General features: G+C 45.0%; 1 protein-coding gene across 2 annotated transcripts in view; it reads left to right on the forward strand.

Moving 5' to 3' along the window:
• TBC1D22A (TBC1 domain family member 22A) overlaps positions 1-23,955 on the forward strand; it is an 849,217-nt gene that overhangs the window by 222,730 nt on the left and 602,532 nt on the right. The gene's annotated exons all lie outside the window — the stretch shown is intronic.

Below are 23,955 nucleotides of genomic sequence, written 5' to 3' on the forward strand. Positions count from 1 at the left end.
AATTCACTGTGGGAGAGGGTGGGGAGGCTGGACGTTAGTTCTGGGTTGGGAAGGGGAGAACTATATGGTGGTTATGTGAATGTCATTTTATGAATAATTGGTTAATATAGGTACTAATCCTGTATATGTATTGTATAATGACATGTAAAATTATCATTTTGATGTATACTGTTACTTGGTGTTCTATAAAGGTTTATTTAAAAAAAAAATGGACACACTATTGACAAAAATGGACACACTATTGACAAAAATGGACACACTGATGGTAAAAACGGACACACGGATGCACAACAATGATGACACCAGTACCATTTTTTTCACCTATGTGTCTAAACATGGATGTGTGAATGAGACCTTAGAAGAGCTTAAAATTAAAAAGGTCCAAGACTCCAGATTTTTTTTAACACATTTTCTATTTATTATACGGAACGCATGTGTGAATATATGTGAATAATGTATGTATATTATTGTTTTGATATGATTTATATTGATTTGCTATTACATTCCTGCAAAATACAACTGAGTATTAGGCGAATATACTGTAGAGACATTTTCCTTTGCACATACCTGGCTGTAACTTTACGTGCTGTCATCTCACAGGCAACAAGCTTATGTTAGACGCATCCATAGCAGCTGTGCTGAGCTCTTACAATGCTGTGGGTCACCCAACGTTTCCAATATCAGACACCTCTACAGTATAGGAATGACACTTCAGCAATATGTAAATCACCAAAACAAGTCATTTCAGCTCTAAATCCTGCAGAACTGTGAATACTGCTCTAGACAACAGAATGGCTTACTCACAAACAGACAATTATCACTTATCCATAGGATAGGTTTTAAATGTCTTAACTCTGGACCCCTACCAATTACTGAAAGAAGGCTTCTGATATGCTGTTACGGAGCATGTTCTCCCATGAGGCTGCTGCTCAGTTCAGGTCTATCACTGTTACATAGCCATGCTGTGTGCTTGGCTACCACTGCATGTTCCATAGACACTACCAGTAGACTATGAAAGGCTCACTACAAGAAATTGTTGTCCATATGAACACATTATGCTAGGGCTGCACACAGACTTTTTGTAGCGCTGTCAATTTCATCTTCAAGTACTTCTTAAACACCCATCCGTCAAATAATTTCCTTAAAGGGAACCTGTCAGCAGGATTGTACACAGTAACCTACAGACAGTGTCAGGTCGGCCCCGTTATACTGATTACAATGATACCTTGGTTGATGAAATCCGTCTTATGGTTGTTAAATCTTTATTTTAAGTTTTGAGTTAATGATATGCTCGTGCTTTGAGAGGTACTTTATATGGGTCTATGTCCGAGAGGCAGCGAAATCTTGGATGAAGACATTTTGTTTTTCTTCTCCAGTAAGATGGCGCCGCCGGTGCATGCGCAATAGCAGCTATCGGATCACCTATATACATCGATAGCTGCTACTGCACAGGTGCAGCAGTCACATTTTTAAAATTGTTTTTTTTTTTCCTGTCTGAATAACATCAACCACATTTATTATTGGGACATTAAACATGCGATTATGCTTCAGCGCAGGTGCCATAGCTAGCATCTGCCTGCAGAAGGGTTATTTTTTTTTCTTCAGTATGTACAGGTATAAATTATGCAAACTAAGGGACAGGTCGCTGAGGGATCAGTGACCTGTAAGCAGTCTGCATTAGGAATTCCTAGGTAGGGCACCACATGAAGACCCCCCTCCTGGCCCGGCCTGGATCACGAGCATATCATTAACTCAAAACAGAAAATAAAGATTAAACAACACCCAGAAGACGGATTTCATCAACCAAGGTATCATTTTAACCCCTTTCCAACATTGGGCGTAATAGTTTGCCGATGTTGGACTCGCTCCCTTTAATGTGGGCTCCGGCTCTGAGCCCACATCTTTTTCGGCACATGTCAGCTGTTTTGAACAGCTGACATGTGCCTCTAACAACCGCAGGTGGAATTGCGATCCACCCGCGCTGATAACTAGTTAAATGTCGCTGTCCATCTCTGATAACGGCATGTAACACGTTCTTCCAGCAAGCACGCCGGAAATTCCGCCCATCGGCACCCGTGTCACATGACCGCTGGTCACCAATGGGTTGGCATTACATCCAGACCTCTGTGATTGTCATTGTCACTGCCGGATTGTATAAGCATCGCCCAGTGGCTGGCACTCATAGCAAGTGAGCAATTCTGCTACATACAGGCGATCTGATCATCGCCTGTATGTAGCAGAGCCAATCGGGTAATGGCAGCTTCTAGTCTCCCATGGAGACTATTGAAGCATGCCAGAAAAAAAAATGTTTTTAAAAATATTAAAAAAATATAAAAGTTCAAATCACCCTCTTTTCACCCCATTCAAAATAAAACAATACAAAAATCAAACATACACATGTTTGTTTTTGCCTCTTTAAGAATCGCCCGATCTATCAATATAAAAAAAGAATTAACCCGATCGCTAAACGACATAATGAGAAAAAAAGTAAAAACACTAGAATTACCTTTTTTTTGGTCTCCGCATCATTGCATTAAAATGCAATAACGGGCGATCAAAAGATCGTAACTTCACCAAAATGGTATCATTAAAAACGTCAGCTCGGCGTGCAAAAAATAAGCCCTCACCCAACCCGAGATCACGAAAACGACGCTATGGGTATCAGAAAATGGCACTTTTTTAAAATTTCTTTTTAACAAACTTTGGAATTTTTTTCATCACTTAAATAAAAAAGATCCTAGACATGTTTGGCGTCTGTGAACATGTAATGACCTGGAGAATCATAATAGCCGGTCAGTTTTAGCATTTAGTGAACCTAGAAAAAAAAGCGCACCAAAAAATAACTGTGGGATTGCACTTTTTTTTTTTTTTTTGCAATTTCACCGCACTTTAAATTTTTTTCCTATTTTCCAGTACATGATATGTTGAAACCATTGGTGTCGTTAAAAAGTACAACTCATTCCGCAAAGAAAAGGCAAAGAAAAACCCATGTGGCAAAGAGTAAGCTCCACATTGGGGAAAAAAATTCCTTCCCGACTCCACATACGGCAATCAGACTAGTTCCCTGGATCAACGCCCTATCAAGGAATCTAGTATATATAACCTGTAACATTATACTTTTCAAGAAAGGCATCCAGTCCCCTCTTAAATTTAAGTAATGAATCACTCATTACAACATCATACGGCAGAGAGTTCCATAGTCTCACTGCTCTTACAGTAAAGAATCCGCGTCTGTTATTATGCTTAAACCTTCTTTCCTCCAGACGTAGAGGATGCCCCCTTGTCCCTGCCTCAGGTCTGTGATTAAAAAAATCATCAGAAAGGTCTTTGTACTGTCCCCTCATATATTTATACATCAAAATAAGATCACCCCTTAGCCTTCGTTTTTCCAAACTAAATAGCCCCAAGTGTAATAATCTATCTTGGTATTGCAGACCCCCCAGTCCTCTAATAACCGTGGTCGCTCTTCTCTGCACCTGCTCTAGTTCAGCTATGTCTTTCTGAGGCCAGCGTCACATTAGCGAGTTTTACGGACGTATGAGCGCAGAAAATATGTCCAGAAAATACACACTGCACACAGCCCAATGATTTTCTATGGGGCAGCTCCTATCTGCCGTATATTACATATCCGTATTATACGGCCGTAGAAAATCGCAGCATGCTGCGTTTGTCAGCGTATTGCACAAAAAATCTGCCAATGAAAGTCTATGAGGGCGAGAAAATCACGGATTACACACGGACCATGCATGTGACTTGCGAGAAATACGCACCAGTGTTCTATAGAAAAGCCGGCAATTCACTGCTGTGTACAGTAAAATCACACTGACAGAATAGAATAGGTAGAATAAATGTGTACACATAGAATAGGTATATATATATATATATATATATATATATATATATATATATATATATATATATATATATAATTCAGCGCTAATTCAGTTGCCGGCTTTTCCTATCTCCTTCACAAACCCGACAGGATATGAGACATGGTTTACATACAGTAAACCATCTCATATCCCTTCTTTTATTATATATTCCTCTTTACTAATGTAAGAAGTGTTTGTGTGTAAAATTTTGGGGCTCTAGCTATTAAATTAAAGGATTAATTCCCGGAAAAAATTGGTGTGGGCTCCCGCACAATTTTCTCTGCCAGAGTGGGAAAGCCAGTGACTGAGGGCAGATATTAATAGCCTAGTATCATTACTCCATTACTAAAAAAACCCACCCTTGACCCATCATGCGCAAACAACTACAGACCGGTCTCCAATCTACCCTTCATCTCAAAACTCCTGGAGCGCCTAGTCTACTCCCGCCTTACCCGTTACCTCTCCACTCATTCCCTCCTAGACCCTTCACAGTCCGGGTTCCGCCCCCTACATTCAACAGAAACTGCACTCATCAAGGTGACCAATGACCTTCTGACAGCAAAATGTAACGGTGACCACTCTCTGCTCATTCTCCTCGATCTTTCTGCAGCTTTCGACACTGTTGACCACCCTCTCCTACTCTCTAGGCTCCAGTCACTAGGCATTAAGGACACTGCTCTCTCCTGGTTCTCTTCCTATCTTTCTGACCGCTCCTTCAGTGTTCTGTTCTCCGGCTCCACTTCATCTCCTCTTCCTCTCACTGTCGGGGTACCTCAGGGCTCAGTTCTTGGCCCCCTTCTCTTCTCCCTCTACACGGCCCCAATTGGACAGACCATCAGCAGATTTGGCTTTCAGTACCATCTTTACGCTGATGACACACAACTATACACGTCAGCCCCTGACCTTACCCCCGCTGTACTACAGAACACCACTGACTGTCTGTCTGCAGTCTCTAACATCATGTCCGCTCTCTATCTGAAGCTCAACCTCTCCAAAACTGAACTTCTTCTGCTCCCGCCTTCTACTAACCTCCCTAAATCTGACATTTCCCTCTCTGTGGGTGGCACCATAATAACACCTAGGCAGCAGGCACGCTGTCTGGGTGTCATGTTTGACTCTGATCTCTCCTTCACCTCCCACATACAATCTCTTGCCCGCTCATGCCGCTTACACCTAAAGAACATCTCTAGAATCCGCCCTTTTCTCACCATGGAGACAACAAAAACTCTCACTGTCGCCCTAATCCACTCCCGCCTGGACTACTGCAACTCTCTATTAATTGGCCTCCCCCTCACGCGACTTTCCCCTCTCCAGTCTATCCTTAATGCAGCAGCCAGGGTCGTCCATCTGGCTAATCGTTACTCGGACGTGTCCGCTCTTCGCCAGTCATTACACTGGCTGCCCATTCATTACAGGATACAATTCAAAGTACTTGTTCTCACCCACAAAGCTCTCCACAGTGCGGCACCCCCTTACATCTCCTCCCTCATTTCTGTCTATCGGCCTAGCCGACCGCTGCGCTCTGCAAACGACTTTCGACTAACCTCTGCACTAATCCGTACCTCCCACTCCCGACTCCAAGACTTCTCCCGTGCTGCGCCAATCCTCTGGAATGCTCTACCCCAAGATATTAGGACCATCCACAACTTGCATAGCTTTAGGCGCTCACTCAAAACTCATTTGTTCAGAGCGGCCTATCACGTTCCCTAATCAGTCATTTTATGTTTGTGTGTGTGTAGCCCATTCACTATCTCATCTACCCCCCACCCCCTGAAGATGGCTGGACCATCATTGTAAATACATCATTGTAAATACACACCTGTGCTTTGTATCTCCCCACCTCATTGTAGATTGTAAGCTCTCACGAGCAGGGTCGTCTTGTTTTGCTTTATTGCTGTATTGTTAACATTGTTACCTATGACTGTTGTGTTTGAAACTGTTAAACTGTAAAGCGCTGCGGAATATGTTGGCGCTATATAAATAAAGATTATTATTATTATAGAGAGGGACCATAGTTATAGGACCCCCCTGGCTAAAAACATCTGCCCCCAGCCACCCCAGAAAAGGCACATCTGTAAGATGCGCCTATTCTGGCACTTAGCCGCTCTCTTCCCACTCCCGTGTAGCGGTGGGATATGGGGTAATGAAGGGTTAATGTCACCTTGCTATTGTAAGGTGACATTAAGCCAGGTTAATAATGGAGAGGTGTCAATTATGACACCTTATTAAACAATACACACATTATTAAAAATTATTTTAATGAAATAGACACATGGTGCTTTAATATTTTATTATACTCTTAATCCACCTGAAGACCCTTGTTACTTGAAACAAAGTTAAAAAAACCAAACAACAATATTCCATACCTTCCGTAGTTCAGTCTTGTCCCACGCTGTAAATCCCTCTGAAGGGGGGTTAAATCATTTTACACCCAGGAGCTCTGCTAATGCAGCTGTGCTCCTGTCTGTAAAACTTGGTGAATATGAACTCGAGCGTGAGAAAATATTCTGAAAAGTTCCCAGGCTCGAGTTCATATGAGTTCATCCAGCAGAGGGCACATCATTCGACTCGAGGTAAATGCAGTACATTCCCCTGCATTCCATTCATTCACCAAGTTTTACAGACAGGAGCACAGCTGCATTAGCAGAGCTCCTGGGTGTAAAATGATTTAACCCCTTCAGATGGATTTACAGTGTGGGACAAGACTGAACGCCGGAAGGTATGGAATATTGTCTCAGGATATCGTCCCAGTTAATTGCACCAAGATCATCTCTCATCGGTTGGAAATTTGCCCTCCTGAAGTTGTGTCCTTGGAACCCCTCTACTACACATCTTATTAAAGGATACATGAAAACTTATTATTTTGTGATCACTATTCCCCAAGTGACCCCCAACCCTTATATTTGCTATGCGGTCTGGTCTGTTGGTTAAGATTAAGTCTAGCAGTGCCCCCCTTCTTGTTGGGTCCTGAACCAGTTGTGAAAGGTAATTGTCTTTCATAATTGTCAAAAAATGATAACCTTTGCTGGAACTGCAGATTTCCGTTCCCCAATCTATTTCAGGGTAGTTGAAGTCCCCCATAATAATGACTTCAACGTGAGTCGCAGCTTTCATCTATTTGGTTTATGAGTATATTCTCCGTTGCTTCCATTATTTTTGGAGACTTATAGCAAACCCCTATCAGTAATTTATTATTTTTCCCCCTCCCCTTATCTCAACCCACAGGGACTCTACATTTTCATTAGATTCAACTATATTATCACGCAGGATGGGTTTTAAGTAGGGTTGAACGAAACTGATCGGACAAATTCAAAAATCGCCGACTTTTGGCAAAGTTGGGTTTTATGAAACCCGACCCGATCCTAGTGTGGGATCGGCCATGCGGTCGACTATCTCCTAGCCAAAGTCGCGTTTCATATGACGCTTTTACCGCCATTTTTCAGCCAATGAAGGAGGATGCAGAGTGTGGGCAGTGTTGTGAATTTGGATTCTGGGCTCCCCCATGGCTACTGGTGGAATTGAACTGGTGTCTTCATCTTCTCTGTTCACCTGTTCCCATCAAGATGTGGGAGTCGCTATATAACCTTGCTGCTCTGTTAGTTGCTTGCCGGTCAACAATGTTATCAGAAGCCTCTCTGTGCTTGTTCCTGCTCCTAGACAACTACTAGATAAGTTGGACTCTTGTCCATGTTTGTTTTTGCATTTTGTTCCAGTTCACAGCTGTAGTTTCGTTACTGTGTCTGGAAAGCTCTTGTGAACGGGAATTGCCACTCTGGTGTTATGAGTTAATGCCAGAGTTTTAAAGTAATTTCTGGATGGTGTTTTTTGATAGGGTTTTCAGCTGACCATGAAAGTGTCCTTTCTGTCTTCTGCTATGTAGTAAGTGGACCTCAAATTTGCTAAACCTATTTTCATACTACGTTTGTTATTTCATCTCAACTCACCGCCAATACATGTGGGGGGCCTCTGTCTCCTTTCGGGGTATTTCTCTAGAGGTGAGCTAGGACTAATATTTTCCTCTGCTAGCTTTATTTAGTCCTCCGGCTGGGCTGGGCATCTAGAATCAACGTAGGCATGCTACCCGGCCACTGCTAGTTGTGCGTTAGGTTTAGTTCATGGTCAGCTCAGTTCCCATCTTCCAAGAGCTAGTTCCTATATATGCTTATGCTATGTTCTCTTGCCATTGAGATCATGACAGTTTGACCGGCCCGCAAAGTGTTAATTGTTTGGGCTGAAGCAGGAGAAAAAGAAGTGTTGAAGGGAAATTTTTTTTTTTTTTTTTTCCCCTCAGAGTTTTGCTGCCTAGCCCTTAATTGCTGTCTAGCTGCTTCTTACCTCCTCTTAACCCTTGAATGGCTCTGTGTCCACCTGTTTGTAATGGATCTTCAGAGTGTAACTGCAGGTTTGAATAATCTCGCCACGAAGGTACAAAATTTGCAAGATTTTGTTTGTCATGCACCTGTATCTGAGCCGAGAATTCCTTTGCCGGAATTTTTCTCGGGGAATAGATCCGGGTTTCAGAATTTTCGAAATAATTGCAAATTATTTTTGTCTCTGAAATCTCGCTCTGCCGGAGACCCTGCACAGCAGGTCAGGATTGTGATTTCCTTGCTCCGGGGCGACCCTCAAGACTGGGCTTTTTCATTGACACCAGGAGATCCTGCGTTGCTCAATGTGGATGCGTTTTTTCTGGCCTTGGGGTTGCTTTATGACGAACCTCATTTTGAGCTTCAGGCAGAAAAAACTTTGATGTCCCTATCTCAGGGGCAAGATGAAGCGGAAATTTACTGCCAAAGATTCCGTAAATGGTCTGTGCTTACTCAGTGGAATGAGTGCGCCCTGGCGGCGACTTTCAGAGAGGGTCTCTCTGATGCCATTAAGGATGTTATGGTGGGGTTCCCTGTGCCTGCGGGTCTGAATGAGTCCATGACAATGGCTATTCAGATCGATAGGCGTTTGCGGGAGCGCAAACCAATGCACCATCTGGCGGTGTCCACTGAGAAGTCGCCAGAGAGTATGCAGTGTGATAGAATTCTGTCCCGAAGCGAGCGGCAGAATTTTAGACGGAAAAATGGGTTGTGTTTCTATTGTGGTGATTCTACTCATGTTATATCAGCATGCTCTAAGCGCACTAAAAAGCTTGGTAAATCTGTTTCCATTTGCACCTTACCGTCTAAATTTATTCTATCTGTGACCCTGATTTGCTCTTTGTCATCTATTACCACGGACGCCTATGTCGACTCTGGCGCCGCTTTGAGTCTTATGGATTGGTCCTTTGCCAAACGCTGTGGGTATGATTTAGAGCCTTTGGAGACTCCTATTCCTCTGAAGGGGATTGACTCCACCCCATTGGCTAATAATAAACCACAATACTGGACACAAGTAACTATGCGTATTAATCCGGATCACCAGGAGATTATTCGCTTTCTGGTGCTGTATAATCTACATGATGATTTGGTGCTAGGATTGCCTTGGCTGCAATCTCACAACCCAGTCCTCGACTGGAGAGCTATGTCTGTGTTGAGCTGGGGATGTAAGGGGGCTCATGGGGATGTACCTGTGGTTTCCATTTCATCATCCATTCCCTCTGAAATTCCTGAGTTCCTGTCTGACTATCGTGACGTCTTTGAAGAATCCAAGCTTGGTTCGTTACCTCCGCACCGAGAGTGCGATTGTGCCATAGATTTAATCCCGGGTAGTAAATACCCAAAGGGTCGTTTATTTAATCTGTCTGTGCCTGAACATGCTGCTATGCGAGAATATATAAAGGAGTCCTTGGAAAAGGGACATATTCGTCCATCGTCATCTCCCTTGGGAGCCGGTTTTTTCTTTGTGTCAAAGAAAGACGGCTCTTTGAGACCATGTATTGATTATCGGCTTTTGAATAAAATCACTGTTAAATATCAATACCCATTGCCGTTGCTGACTGATTTGTTTGCTCGCATAAAGGGGGCCAAGTGGTTCTCTAAGATTGACCTTCGTGGGGCGTATAATTTGGTGCGAATCAGGCAGGGGGATGAGTGGAAAACCGCATTTAATACGCCCGAGGGCCACTTTGAGTATTTAGTGATGCCTTTTGGTCTTTCTAATGCTCCGTCAGTTTTCCAGTCCTTTATGCATGATATTTTTCGCGATTATTTGGATAAATTTATGATTGTGTATCTGGATGATATTCTGATTTTTTCGGATGACTGGGACTCTCATGTCCAGCAAGTCAGGAGGGTTTTTCAGGTTTTGCGGTCTAATTCTTTGTGTGTGAAGGGTTCTAAGTGTGTTTTTGGGGTACAGAGGATTTCCTTTTTGGGATATATTTTTTCCCCCTCTTCCATTGAAATGGATCCTGTCAAGGTTCAAGCTATTTGTGATTGGACGCAGCCCTCTTCTCTTAAGAGTCTTCAGAAATTTTTGGGCTTTGCTAACTTTTATCGTCGATTTATTGCTGGTTTTTCGGATATTGCTAAGCCATTGACCGATTTGACTAAGAAGGGTGCTGATGTTGCTGATTGGTCCCCTGATGCTGTGGAGGCCTTTCGGGAGCTTAAGTGCCGTTTTTCCTCTGCCCCTGTGTTGCGTCAGCCTGATGTTGCTCTACCTTTTCAGGTTGAGGTCGACGCTTCTGAGATCGGAGCTGGGGCAGTGTTGTCGCAGAAAAGTTCTGACTGCTCCGTGATGAGGCCTTGTGCCTTCTTTTCCCGTAAATTTTCGCCCGCTGAGCGGAATTATGATGTTGGGAATCGGGAGCTTTTGGCCATGAAGTGGGCTTTTGAGGAGTGGCGCCATTGGCTTGAGGGGGCCAGACATCAGGTGGTGGTATTGACTGACCACAAAAATTTGATTTATCTTGAGACCGCCAGGCGCCTGAATCCTAGACAGGCGCGCTGGTCATTATTTTTCTCTCGGTTTAATTTTGTGGTGTCATACCTACCGGGTTCTAAGAATATTAAGGCGGATGCCCTTTCTAGGAGTTTTGAGCCTGACTCGCCTGGTAACTCTGAGCCCACAGGTATCCTTAAGGATGGAGTGGTATTGTCAGCCGTTTCTCCAGACCTGCGGCGGGCCTTGCAGGAGTTTCAGGCGGAGAGACCTGATCGTTGCCCACCTGATAAACTGTTTGTTCCTGATGATTGGACCAGTAGAGTCATCTCTGAGGTTCATTCTTCTGCGTTGGCAGGTCATCCTGGCATTTTTGGTACCAGGGATTTGGTGGCAAGGTCCTTCTGGTGGCCTTCCCTGTCACGAGATGTGCGAGGCTTTGTGCAGTCTTGTGACGTTTGTGCTCGGGCCAAGCCTTGTTGTTCTCGGGCTAGTGGATTATTGTTGCCCTTGCCTATTCCTAAGAGGCCTTGGACGCACATCTCGATGGATTTTATTTCAGATCTGCCTGTTTCTCAGAAGATGTCTGTCATCTGGGTGGTGTGTGACCGTTTTTCTAAGATGGTCCATTTGGTTCCTCTGCCCAAGTTACCTTCTTCTTCCGAGTTGGTTCCTCTGTTTTTTCAAAATGTTGTTCGTTTGCATGGTATTCCTGAGAATATCGTTTCTGACAGAGGGACCCAATTCGTGTCTAGATTTTGGCGGGCATTCTGTGCTAGGATGGGCATAGATTTATCTTTTTCGTCCGCTTTCCATCCTCAGACGAATGGCCAGACCGAGCGGATTAATCAGACCCTGGAGACATATCTGAGGTGTTTTGTGTCTGCTGACCAGGATGATTGGGTTGCTTTTTTGCCATTGGCGGAGTTCGCTCTCAATAATCGGGCCAGCTCTGCCACTTTGGTGTCCCCGTTTTTCTGTAATTCGGGGTTTCATCCTCGATTTTCCTCTGGTCAGGTGGAATCTTCGGATTGTCCTGGAGTGGATGCTGTGGTGGAGAGATTGCATCAGATCTGGGGGCAGGTGGTGGACAATTTGAGGTTGTCCCAGGAGAAGACTCAGCTTTTTGCCAACCGCCACCGTCGTGTTGGTCCTCGGCTTTCTGTTGGGGATTTGGTGTGGTTGTCTTCTCGTTTTGTCCCTATGAGGGTCTCTTCTCCTAAGTTTAAGCCTCGGTTTATCGGCCCGTATAAGATATTGGAGATTCTTAACCCTGTTTCCTTCCGTTTGGACCTCCCTGCATCCTTTTCTATTCATAACGTTTTTCATCGGTCATTGTTGCGCAGGTATGAGGTACCGGTTGTGCCTTCCGTTGGGCCTCCTGCTCCGGTGTTGGTTGAGGGTGAGTTGGAGTACGTTGTGGAGAAAATCTTGGACTCTCGTGTTTCCAGACGGAGACTCCAGTATCTGGTCAAGTGGAAGGGATACGGCCAGGAGGATAATTCTTGGGTGAATGCATCTGATGTTCATGCCTCCGATCTGGTTCGTGCCTTTCATAGGGCCCATCCTGGTCGCCCTGGTGGTTCTGGTGAGGGTTCGGTGCCCCCTCCTTGAGGGGGGGGTACTGTTGTGAATTTGGATTCTGGGCTCCCCCGGTGGCTACTGGTGGAATTGAACTGGTGTCTTCATCTTCTCTGTTCACCTGTTCCCATCAAGATGTGGGAGTCGCTATATAACCTTGCTGCTCTGTTAGTTGCTTGCCGGTCAACAATGTTATCAGAAGCCTCTCTGTGCTTGTTCCTGCTCCTAGACAACTACTAGATAAGTTGGACTCTTGTCCATGTTTGTTTTTGCATTTTGTTCCAGTTCACAGCTGTAGTTTCGTTACTGTGTCTGGAAAGCTCTTGTGAACGGGAATTGCCACTCTGGTGTTATGAGTTAATGCCAGAGTTTTAAAGTAATTTCTGGATGGTGTTTTTTGATAGGGTTTTCAGCTGACCATGAAAGTGTCCTTTCTGTCTTCTGCTATGTAGTAAGTGGACCTCAAATTTGCTAAACCTATTTTCATACTACGTTTGTTATTTCATCTCAACTCACCGCCAATACATGTGGGGGGCCTCTGTCTCCTTTCGGGGTATTTCTCTAGAGGTGAGCTAGGACTAATATTTTCCTCTGCTAGCTTTATTTAGTCCTCCGGCTGGGCTGGGCATCTAGAATCAACGTAGGCATGCTACCCGGCCACTGCTAGTTGTGCGTTAGGTTTAGTTCATGGTCAGCTCAGTTCCCATCTTCCAAGAGCTAGTTCCTATATATGCTTATGCTATGTTCTCTTGCCATTGAGATCATGACAGGGCAGCGTGATGACACAGGTCTCGGTCCTCACCATCTTAGAGAAGGGCATGACAGTGATTGGCTTGCTTTCTGCGGCGTCACAGGGGGTATAAGAGGGGCGTGCACGCCGACCACCATCTTACTTCTGCCGATCTTAGCATAGGGAGAGGTTGCTGCAGCTTCATCAGAATAAGGGATATAGTTAGGGAGGGAAGATTAACCCCCAAACCGCTTGTGCTGTAGCGATTTCCACTGTCCAACACCACCTTTTTTTTGCAGGGACAGTGGAGGCTATATTTTTGTGCATCAGCTCTGTAGCTTATTAGGCTGCCTTATAAGGCTCCCTGATAGCTGCATTGCTGTTTGCACGGTGCTGTGCAAACCAACTGCTTTTTTAAAAGCAAAAATCCTGTTGCTCCTTTCTGCACAGTTATCTTGTTTATTTGTCCACAGTGTACTTTTGTGTGCAACAGTCCTTTTTATTGCTGCCATACTTGTCCTGAGATCATTGTAGGGAGATTGAAATTGTACTACAGTCCTTGTATTTTTTCATATATGTTCCAGCCACTTTCTGCCACTTACATTGTGTTGTTTTATACACTGGGCCTGAGTTTTGGTTCAGTCTCCCCCCCAAAAAAAGGGAGGTTCAAATTCTCACAAAGTAGATATACTACAGTCCTGTTAGTTTGTCGTATATCAGCCAGCCACTTTCTGCCTCTTACATTGTGTTGTTTTATACACTGGGCCTGAGTTTTGGTTCAGTCTCCCCAACAAAAAAGGGAGATTCAAATTCTCAACAATTTTATATGCACCTTCTACCTTGTTTTACAGTACCATATAACGGTTGTTATTTTGGTTAGATTTTCCAAAAAATGAGGAAGTCTGGTGGAAGAGCCCGTGGGCGGTGGTTGCCAGCTGGTACTGATGGTGGTTTTGCATCTGGTGGTAGTGGCAAAAGCACAATAGCACCTAAGGCTATTGCTGTTGAGCCAGCGTCATCGTCAGGCTACACAAGGCCTCAAAGGCTCCCTTATCTGGGAGTAGGAAAACAGCTTTTAAAGCCGGAGCAGCAGGGAAAAGTTTTGGCTTTCCTTGCTGACTCAGCCTCTAGCTCTTTCGCCTCCTCTTCAGAAAGATCCAAATATAAAAGCAGCGAGTCGTCAGTGGATGCTCCCGATCAGGAGCAAGACGTTTCCTTGTGTCCTTCACCCAAACCAAAAGTGAAGGATGCGTCAGGCGACACTACAGGTTACTCCATAGAGCTCTTTACACATACCGTGCCTGGGTTAGAGAGGGAAATTGTTAACTGCCCATTACAAGATGAATCGGACATGGAGAGCACTGATGCACAGCCACAGCTAGATTATTTTGCTGTTCCATTGACTCAGATCACTTCATTGCCTTCGCAGTGTACTCAGCCAGAATCTGACCCTGATGAGACTATGGTGCCCCGTCCCGAACGCTATAGCACCTTACACGGTGACACAGAGGAAGGTGCACATGACATTGAAGAGGAGGTGATAGATGACCCAGTTGTTGACCCAGATTGGCAGCCATTGGGGGAAGAGGGTGCCGCTGCCAGTAGCTCAGAAGCTACTAAAAAACAGTTTTAGGACAGCGTGGCCATCCGGTGAAAGTAGCACAGCGTGCAATGCCTGAAAAGGTATTTGATAGTAGGAAGAGTGCAGTGTGGCAATTTTTAACCAAGATCCGAATGATCAGTCAAAAGTTATCTGTAAGAAATGCTCAAAGACCTTTAGCAGAGAGAAGAATCTTCAAAATTCAAATACAACGTGCATGCATAGACATTTAACCAGCATGCACTTGCAAGCCTGGATTAACTACCAAACGTCCCGTACCGTTGGTGCACCTGCTCAGAATGAAGGTAGTCAGCAACGCTACATTGCTTCCCTCACTGTAAGCCCTCTTAGGACCCCACCAGCAGCAAATGTGGAGGTATCGTCGCAAGGCCAAAGCAGTCAGGGAATCACAAGGTTATTGGTAGGAAACACTGTATGTAGGTCAACATCGAGAATACCATCACCATCCCTCTCTCAATCCGCCATGTCCACCACCACCACCACCGCTAGTTTCACCATATGCAGCTCTCCAGTCCAGCTCACCCTACAAGAGACTCTCGTTAGGAAAAGAAAGTACTCATCCTCTCATCCGCGTACACAGGGTTTGAACGCCCACATTGCTATACTAATCTCGTTAGAGATGATGTCCTACCGGTTGGTTGAAAGCAAAGCTTTCAAAGACCTTATGACCTACGCAGTACCACGCTATGACCTACCCAGGTGGCACTTCTTTGCGAGAAAAGCCATCCCAGCCCTCCACCAGCATGTCAAAGACCGCATTGTCCATGCACTGAGGCAATCAGTCAGTGGAAAGGTGCACCTCATAACAGATGCATGGACCAGTAGGCATGGCCAGGGACGTTACGTGTCCATCACGGCGCACTGGGTTGATGTGGTGGATGCAGGGTCCACAGGGGACAGCCATAGTGGGACAGTCCTGCCTAGCCCACGGTCTAGGAAACAGTTGGCTGTAGGCGTTCTCCACCCCTCCTCCTCCTCCTCCAGAAGCGAATGCTCGTCCACAGAGCGCAGTCGCACGACCACTCCATCCGCAGCTGCCAGTATTGCACACGAGGTGTCCCAGTATCGAACAGCTAGTGGTAAGCATCAGCAGGCTGTGTTACAAATTAAGTGTTTGGGCGACAACAGACACACAGCGGAAGTACTGGCCGAGTACTTGAAGCAAGAAACTCAGTCATGGCTGGGCAGTGTACATCTTGAGGCAGGCAAGGTAGTCAGTGATAACGGGAGGAATTTTATGGCTGTCATAGCCCTTTCAGAACTGAAACACATACCTTGCCTGGCTCACACCTTGAACCTGGTGGTGCAGTGCTTCCTGAAAAATTATCCGGGGTTACCAGCCCTGCTCCTGAAGGTGCGAAGTCTTTGCTCGCACATCCGCCGGTCGCCCGTACACTCCAGCCTTATGCTGAACCATCAGCAATCGCTGAATCTTCCCCAGCACCGCCTAACAATCGACGTTGCAACAAGGTGGAACTCCACACTGCACATGCTTCAGAGGCTGTGCGAACAGAGGCGTGCTGTAATTTATTTGTGGGAGGATACACATACACGGGCAGGCACTTGGATGTCAGACATGGATTTGTCTGGTGTGCAGTGGTCGAAGCTACAGGACCTCTGTCAAGTCCTTCAGTGTTTTGAGGAATGCACACGGCTGGTAAGTGCAGATGACGCCATCATAAGCATGAGCATCCCACTAATGCGTCTGCTGATGCAAAGTTTGATGCACATTAAGGAGCAGGCGTGTGCAGCCGAGGAGGAGGGAAGCCTTGATGACAGTCAGCCATTGTCTGCTCAGGGAACTGTCCTGGAGGAGGATGCTGGGGATGAATATTTATGGGAGGAGGATGCTTCTCAGGGGGCAATAGAAACTGGTGGCGTTGCAAGGTCAGGTACTGGGTTTTTGCGGGACACAAGTGATGTTGATTTGCAAGCAAGTGCTCCTCAACCCAGCACAAGCAGTGAATTGACACCTGGAACATTGGCCCACATGGCTGAGTATGCCTTGCATATCCTAAAAAGGGACCCCCGCATTATGAAAATGATGACCGATGACGATTACTGGTTGACCTGCCTCCTGGATCCACGATATAAAGGAAAATTACAAAATATCATGCCACATGAGAACCTTGAGCAAATATTGGCTACCAAACAAGCAACTCTTGTAGACCGTTTGGTTCAGGCATTCCCAGCACACAGCGGCGGTGATGGTTCTCACACGAGCTGTAGGGGGCAACATGGCACGGGTGTTAGAGGTGCACAAATCCGAAGTGGCATTGGACAGAGGGGTTTTATGACCAGGTTGTGGAGTGATTTCGCAATGACCGCTGACACGACAGGTACTGCTGCATCGATTCAAAGTGACAGGAGACAATATTTCTCCACTACTTTTCCTCCCTTATCGATGTTCTCCCTCACAGGTCATTCCCCTTTGATTACTGGGCATCTAAAATAGACACCTGGCCTGATTTGGCAGAATATGCTATGCATTACAGGAGCTCGCTTGCCCTGCTGCTAGTGTGCTAGATAGAGTCTTCAGTGCTGCTGGTTCAATACTGACCGAAAAAAGGACACGTCTGGCTACCCGAAATGTTGATGATCTAACCTTCATTAAAATGAACCAATCATGGATTTCAAATTATTATTTGGCCCCACCTTCCCCTGCTGACACGTAGCTTGCCTGAAAAATGTCTTGCTTTTTGCCTCCTCTTACTGACTGCTCCAATTCCTCCATTTGCAGCTGCTGAATGTCCACCATAAGCCATTTTTATACCTCCCTAAATGGGCTGACTCCCCCCACAGGGCCGTGGTCACCAATTGGCGCAAGCACCCGTGCGAGTGCCGCTTGCCTGAACAGGTGGGCGTGCCCACTCTTGGGCGACGGCACTGGCACAGGGTCCCTCATAGTACAATGAAGTGTCTCTGACGGTGGTGGTGCACAACCAACGTCAGACTCACCGTTGTAATATGAGTGGCTCTGTGCCAGTACCGCCGCCCACGAGAGAGTGTTCCCCCTCAGCTCGAACAGTGCTCTACCACTTGCAATACTTACCTCTCACTGCTCCACCACTGTGTAGTCTGGGCTGTTAAATCCTTCAATGGCACTGCCAATACAAATTTCTTGAAATTATAGATGATAGTTAAAATATACAGGGGCCCTGACGTCCATTTAGACCAGTTAATACTTTGCGCCTACTACCACTGTCTGCTACTCAGCAGAGGAGCCCACCACCAATTTTTTGCCCCTCATTACAGTTGTACTCCACTGAACAAAGCAATGCTGCCTGTTTAGTCCTGTTACCAATTTTGAACTGCATTTAGGCCACTTTATTATTTGGGCTTACTAACTGTGTCTGCCGCTTATTACCGTTGTCCTCCACTGAACAAAGCAATGCCGCCTGTTTAGTCCTGTTACCACATTTCAACTGCATTTAGCCCACTTTATTATTTCGGCCTATATCTGTGTTTCCTCCTCATCCTGCCCATTGCCCAGCCACTGCTCGATGAGTCTGCTGGTACGTTGACCCAGACCACTACATTCCCCTTGCACTCTACACAGCCAGAATCTGACCCTGCTGAAAGTCAGGTTCCCCTTCCCGCATACTATACCACCTTACACGGGGACAAAGAGGAAGGTGCAGATGAAAGTGCAGGTTCCTTCATCAGGTGGGGAGGCATACTCGGCGACGTCACTGGCACAGGGCCCCTCACAGTTCGCAAAAATGTCTCTGCCGGTGGGAGGCGCCACCCGCCGTCAAACACACCGCCGTACTATGAGGGGCCCTGTGCCAGTTCCAATGCCAACGAGTGGGCCCCCACTGCTTGCTCAGGATCACAGCACTTGCAAAGTTGAAATACTTACCTCTCCCTGCTCCACCGCCGTGACATTTTCCGCGTTTCCTGGGCCCACAAAAATCTTGAGCCAGCCCTACCCCCCCACAACTTTAGCCAAATGACCCCCAGTTTTCAATGCCTAACTATTATTATAAAGTAAATTAAGATTGACAAGCTTCAGTAATAAGAATTGATGTTTTTGGCATTAAAATGGGCACTGTAGGTGATTTCCTGTGCTGCACTCACTGCCGACTTTGATTCCTTATTGACTTGCATTGGGTTTCATGTTTCAGTCGGCCCCCGACTTTTCACAATAATCGGCCGATTTCACCCGACCCGACTTTTGACAAAGTCGGGTTTCGCGAAACCCGATTCGATCCGAAAAAGTAAAAGTCGCTCAACTCTAGTTTTAAGGATGATTTTACATATAGATACACGCCTCCCCCTCTCTTATCTGTACATTTATTTCTGAAAAGGCTATAGCCCTGCAAGTTAACAGCCCAGTCATGGCTCTCATCCAGCCATGTTTCAGATATCCCCACCATGTAATAATTATGCTCCAACAACATTAATTCTAATTCGTCCATTTTGTTGGCGAGGCTTCTGGCATTAGTTTGCATCCACTTTATGTATCTCTCTCTGTACCTCTATTCTTTCTTAAATTATTAATTGTTCTAACCCCACCCCCATGCCACAGCCACACCCAACTTCCTTATTTGTGCCCAGGTGTCTATCTGCTCTTCCCCTCCTATAAAATGAATACCCTCCCCCCATTCCCTAGTTTAAACACTTCTCCAACCTTCTAGCCATTTTCTCCCCAGCACAGCTGCACCTTCCCCATTGAGGTGCAGCCCATCCCTAGCGTAGAACCTGTAGCCAACTGAGAAGTCGGCCCAGTTCTGCAGGAACCCAAACCCCTCCTTCCTACACCAATTCTTGAGCCACTTATTAACCTCCCTAATCTCCCTTTGCCTCTCTGGCGTGGCATGTGGTACAGGCAGTATTTCGGAAAATACCACGTTGGAGGTCCTTGCTTCCAGCTTGCAGCCTAATTCCCTGAAATCATCTTTAAGGACCTTCCACCTACCTCTAACTTTGTCATTTGTGCCAATGTGCACCATGACCGCTGGGTCCTCACGGTTATGAAGGAGAAAAAGGCCATGTTGAGTGCTCAAAATCTGCCTCATGATATTACAGAATTTACTGTCCTCTTTATAAAGTTTAGTGCTTTTGTTTTTCAACCTAATTATGAGCTTTATGTACCGTAAATATGTTTACAAAATATTATCATGGGGGAACTGCATTTTGATTACAGATGTGAGAGGAACATAATCCAGGTGGAGAATACCCAGCAGTTTTAAAGACATAAGAATATGTACGACTTTAAATTTGTTTTGTTAAAATAAATCTTGAAGTCATAGAATTTTATCTAATGTTAATGGAAATTCCATAATATTTTTTCGCATGCAGATTGAAGTGCTCCAGGAGTCATAATTAGTGTAACATTGGCAAGGGAAGCAAATGCTCAGGGTCTTTAGGGACCTAGACGAGCAATAATGCACACAATTTACTATTAGATATATCTCACTGATGCAGTTCTTCTTTAGCTAGTTCCAATTATCAGAGTGTAAATTAAAGTTTGAATGACAGTGAAGGAAAGAAACTACCAGTTATCGTGTTGATAAATTAGACTTCTCGAAAGCAGTTGTATTTGTTTCCCTTGTTTGCATTTAATTACGACTTGATTTTATAAGGTTTTCTTAATATGCTTTGAATGAATTGGTAGGTTACGCTCATATTTTCCTTTAACCTACAAAAACCCTATGTTAATTTACATAGCCTTAACTGAATACGAGCTTGTTCACTCGTAGCATTTTTGCTCCTTTTCCCTGCATGCATTTTTTTTTTGTGTTGAATAAAAGCAGTGTTTGTGTAAAAGATCAGGGTTGCTCCCTACAAATATTACCAAAAAGGGAACTCTCCTTGCACCTCTATTGAGGTCCAATATTAACGCCAAACTTGACTATTAATAATTAATATCCACTTAATATGCCGCAACGTTATCTTATCCTTATACTATGTACTAACTGAGACAAAACAGTGTAACAATAAAGGATATTTATTACACACACACAAGTCTGCAGTCTATAACATACATCTATATTTATACCCAAGCTGGTGACTATAAATATATATATATATATATATATATATATATATATATATATATATATATATATATATATATATATATATATATATATATTAGATGGTGGCCCGATTCTAACGCATCGGGTATTCTAGAATGTGTATGTATGTATGTACGTCGCGCTTAGCACAGCCACATAGTATATAGCACAGCTACGTAGTATATAGCACAGCCACATAGTATATAGCAGCCACATAGTATATAGCACAGCTCACGTAACAGACAGCCACGTAGTATATAGCACAGCCACGTAGTATATAGCACAACCATGTGGTATATAGCAGCCACGTAGTGTATGTGGCAGCCACGTAGTATATAACACAACCCACGTAATATATAACACAGCCCACACAGTATATAACTTAGCCCACGTAGTATATATCAGTGTGGGCACCATATCCCTATTTAAAAATAAATAAATAAAAGCATAGCAGCATCAATAGTAAAAAGTTGGTCCGGGATGGGGGCTACACACTGGCACTGACTTGAGGAGAGTAGGGAGGGGCCAATTTGCGGCCGGACTAAGCCTGTCGCTGATTGGTTGCGGCCGGGCGGCCGCAACCAATTAGCGGTGCGGGATTTTCGTTAGACAGACAAACAGATGGAAGTACCCCTTAGACGATTACCATATATAATCGAGTATAAGCCGAGATTTTCAGCCCATTTTTTTGGGCTGAAAGTAACCCTTGGCTTATACTCAAGTCATACCCAGGGGTCGGAAGGGGAGCGGAGCTGTGTAATCATACTCACTTGCTCCTGGCACGGTGTCCCTCGTTCTCCGGGCGCTGACAGCTTCTTCCTGTAGTGAGCGGTCACATGGTACCACTCATTACAGTAATGAATATGGACCCGGCTCCACTCCCATAGGGGTGGAGCTGCATATTCATTACTGTAATGAGCGATACCATGTGACCGCTCACTACAGGAAGAAGCTGCCGGCGCCGGGGAACGGACGTGAAGGGACCGCCCCAGGAGCAGATGAGTATGACTGGGGGCAGGGCGCGATATTCACCTCCTCCCCGTTCCACCATCGGCGCCGCTGTGTCTTCCCCATCCTCTGCACTGACGCACAGGTCAGAGGGCGCGGTGACGCAATTAGTTCGCGCCGCCCTCTGCCTGAACGTCAGTGCAGAGGACGGGGAAGACACAGCAGCGGTCGGCGGTGGAATGGGAAAGGCGAGTATAGCAAGTGCCGGGGGCCTCAGAGGTGAGCATGTCATTTTTTATTTTTTTAATCGCATTAACAGCATATGGGGCAAATGTCTGTGTGGAGCATCTTATGGAGCCATGTGCAGCTTATATGGGGCAAAGTGCAGCGTTATATGGGGCAAATATCTGTATGGGGCCATGTGCAGCATTATATGGCGCAAATATCTCTGTAGAGCATCTTGTGGGGCCATGTGCAGCATTATAAGGGGGAAATATCTGTATGGTGCATCTTATGGGGCCATAATCCACATTTGTGGAGCATTATACGAGGCAAATGTGTCTATAGAGCATCGTATGGGGTCATAATCAACATTTGTGCAGCATTGTATGTGGCATATTTTAATATGGAGCATCTTATGGAGCCCATTATAAACTGTATGGAGCATTATATGGGGCGTATTTTGTATGAAGCATCTTATGGGGCCATTATGAAATGTATGGAGCATTATATGGGGCTCCTGATTCAATATGGGTATTCAAAAGCACTTAAACTACTGATGTCTCAATTAATTTTACTTTTATTGGTATCTTTTTTTATTTTTGAAATTTACCAGTAGCTGCTGCATTTTCCACCCTAGGCTTATACTCGAGTCATTAAATTTTCCCTGTTTTTTGTGGCAAAATTTGGGGGACGGCTTTTACTCGGGTTGGCTTATACTCGAGTATATACAGTATATAGATACAAATATACGGATACTACAACTCCAATACAGTAATATACTCCAATATACAGTGATATCCCAACAATATCACATAGTAATAACCCACAATATCCAGTAATATCACAACAATATCACACAGTAAAAACCCACAATTAACTGCCCGATTACCCAAATCACACATACAATATCAGCCCTCCCAATCTATAGCTTACTAATCCTAAGGCCTAAGAGGTTACAGGGCCTAGTAAGAAAAGGGGATACAGAGTATACTTATCCACCATGTGGTTCCATGATTATTCCAGCCAAAGCAAAAGAGAGCCTCCAAGCACATGTGTTGTCCCTTTTATGTCCAGCCAAGAAGAGGTGTGTTCAGCCCCAGGTGTGTGGGGATGAGGTCACAAGTCTATTGTCCACTGGCAAAGGTACATCCCCTCAATAACTTGTCTTACTAGCTCATGGCAGACCTACTTTGAAATACTGCAGACTGGAGGATGGGCTTCACTCCTCCATGTGAGGGTGTATATACACAAAACGTGCATTAAACACATCTCAATATAAAGATATACATTTTTGGGCACTTCCCTTCTACAGTTTGAGATTACAAAAGATCGACTCTCCACTCTACTCTCAAGATCGCATCTCACCACCTGTGCACTTGACCTGATCCCATCCCACTTCTTCCCAAACCTCGCCACAGTCTTCATCCCAACCCTAACCAATCTCTTCAACCTATCACTAACAACTGGTGTTTTCCCCTAAAGCTTTAAACATGCCTCAATTACACCTATCCTCAAAAAGCCCTCTCTTGACCCATCCTCTGTATCTAGCTATCGCCTTATATCACTTCTCCCCTATTCGTCAAAACTACTAGAACAACACGTCCATCTTGAACTGTCATCCCATCTCTCTTCCTGTTCCCTCTTCGACCGCTTACAATCTTGCTTCCGGTCACACCACTCCACTGAAACTGCCCTAACTAAGGTCACCAATGACCTATTAACCGCCAATAGCAAGCGACACTACTGTCCTCCTCCTCCTGGACTTGTCCTAGGACCCCTGCTCTTCTCCATTTACGCCTTTGGTCTGGGACAGCTCATAGAATCTCACGGTTTTTAGTATCATCTCTGTGCTGATGACACATAGATCTACATCTCTGGACCAGATATCACCTCCCTACTAACCAGAATCCCTCAATGTCTGTCTGCTATTTCATCCTTCTTCTCCACTAGATTTCTAAAACTTAATATGGACAAAACAGAATTCATCACCTTTCCCCCATCTCACGCTACCACCCCAACAGACCTATCCATTACAGTAAACGGCTGTCCACTCTCCCCAGTCCCACAAGCTCGCTGCCTCGGGGTAATCCTTGACACTGATCTCTCCTTCAAACCACATATCCAAGCCCTTTCCACTTCCTGACG

The sequence above is a fragment of the Ranitomeya variabilis genome, chromosome 5 (genome assembly GCF_051348905.1).
Source record: "Ranitomeya variabilis isolate aRanVar5 chromosome 5, aRanVar5.hap1, whole genome shotgun sequence".
NCBI lineage: Eukaryota > Metazoa > Chordata > Amphibia > Anura > Dendrobatidae > Ranitomeya > Ranitomeya variabilis.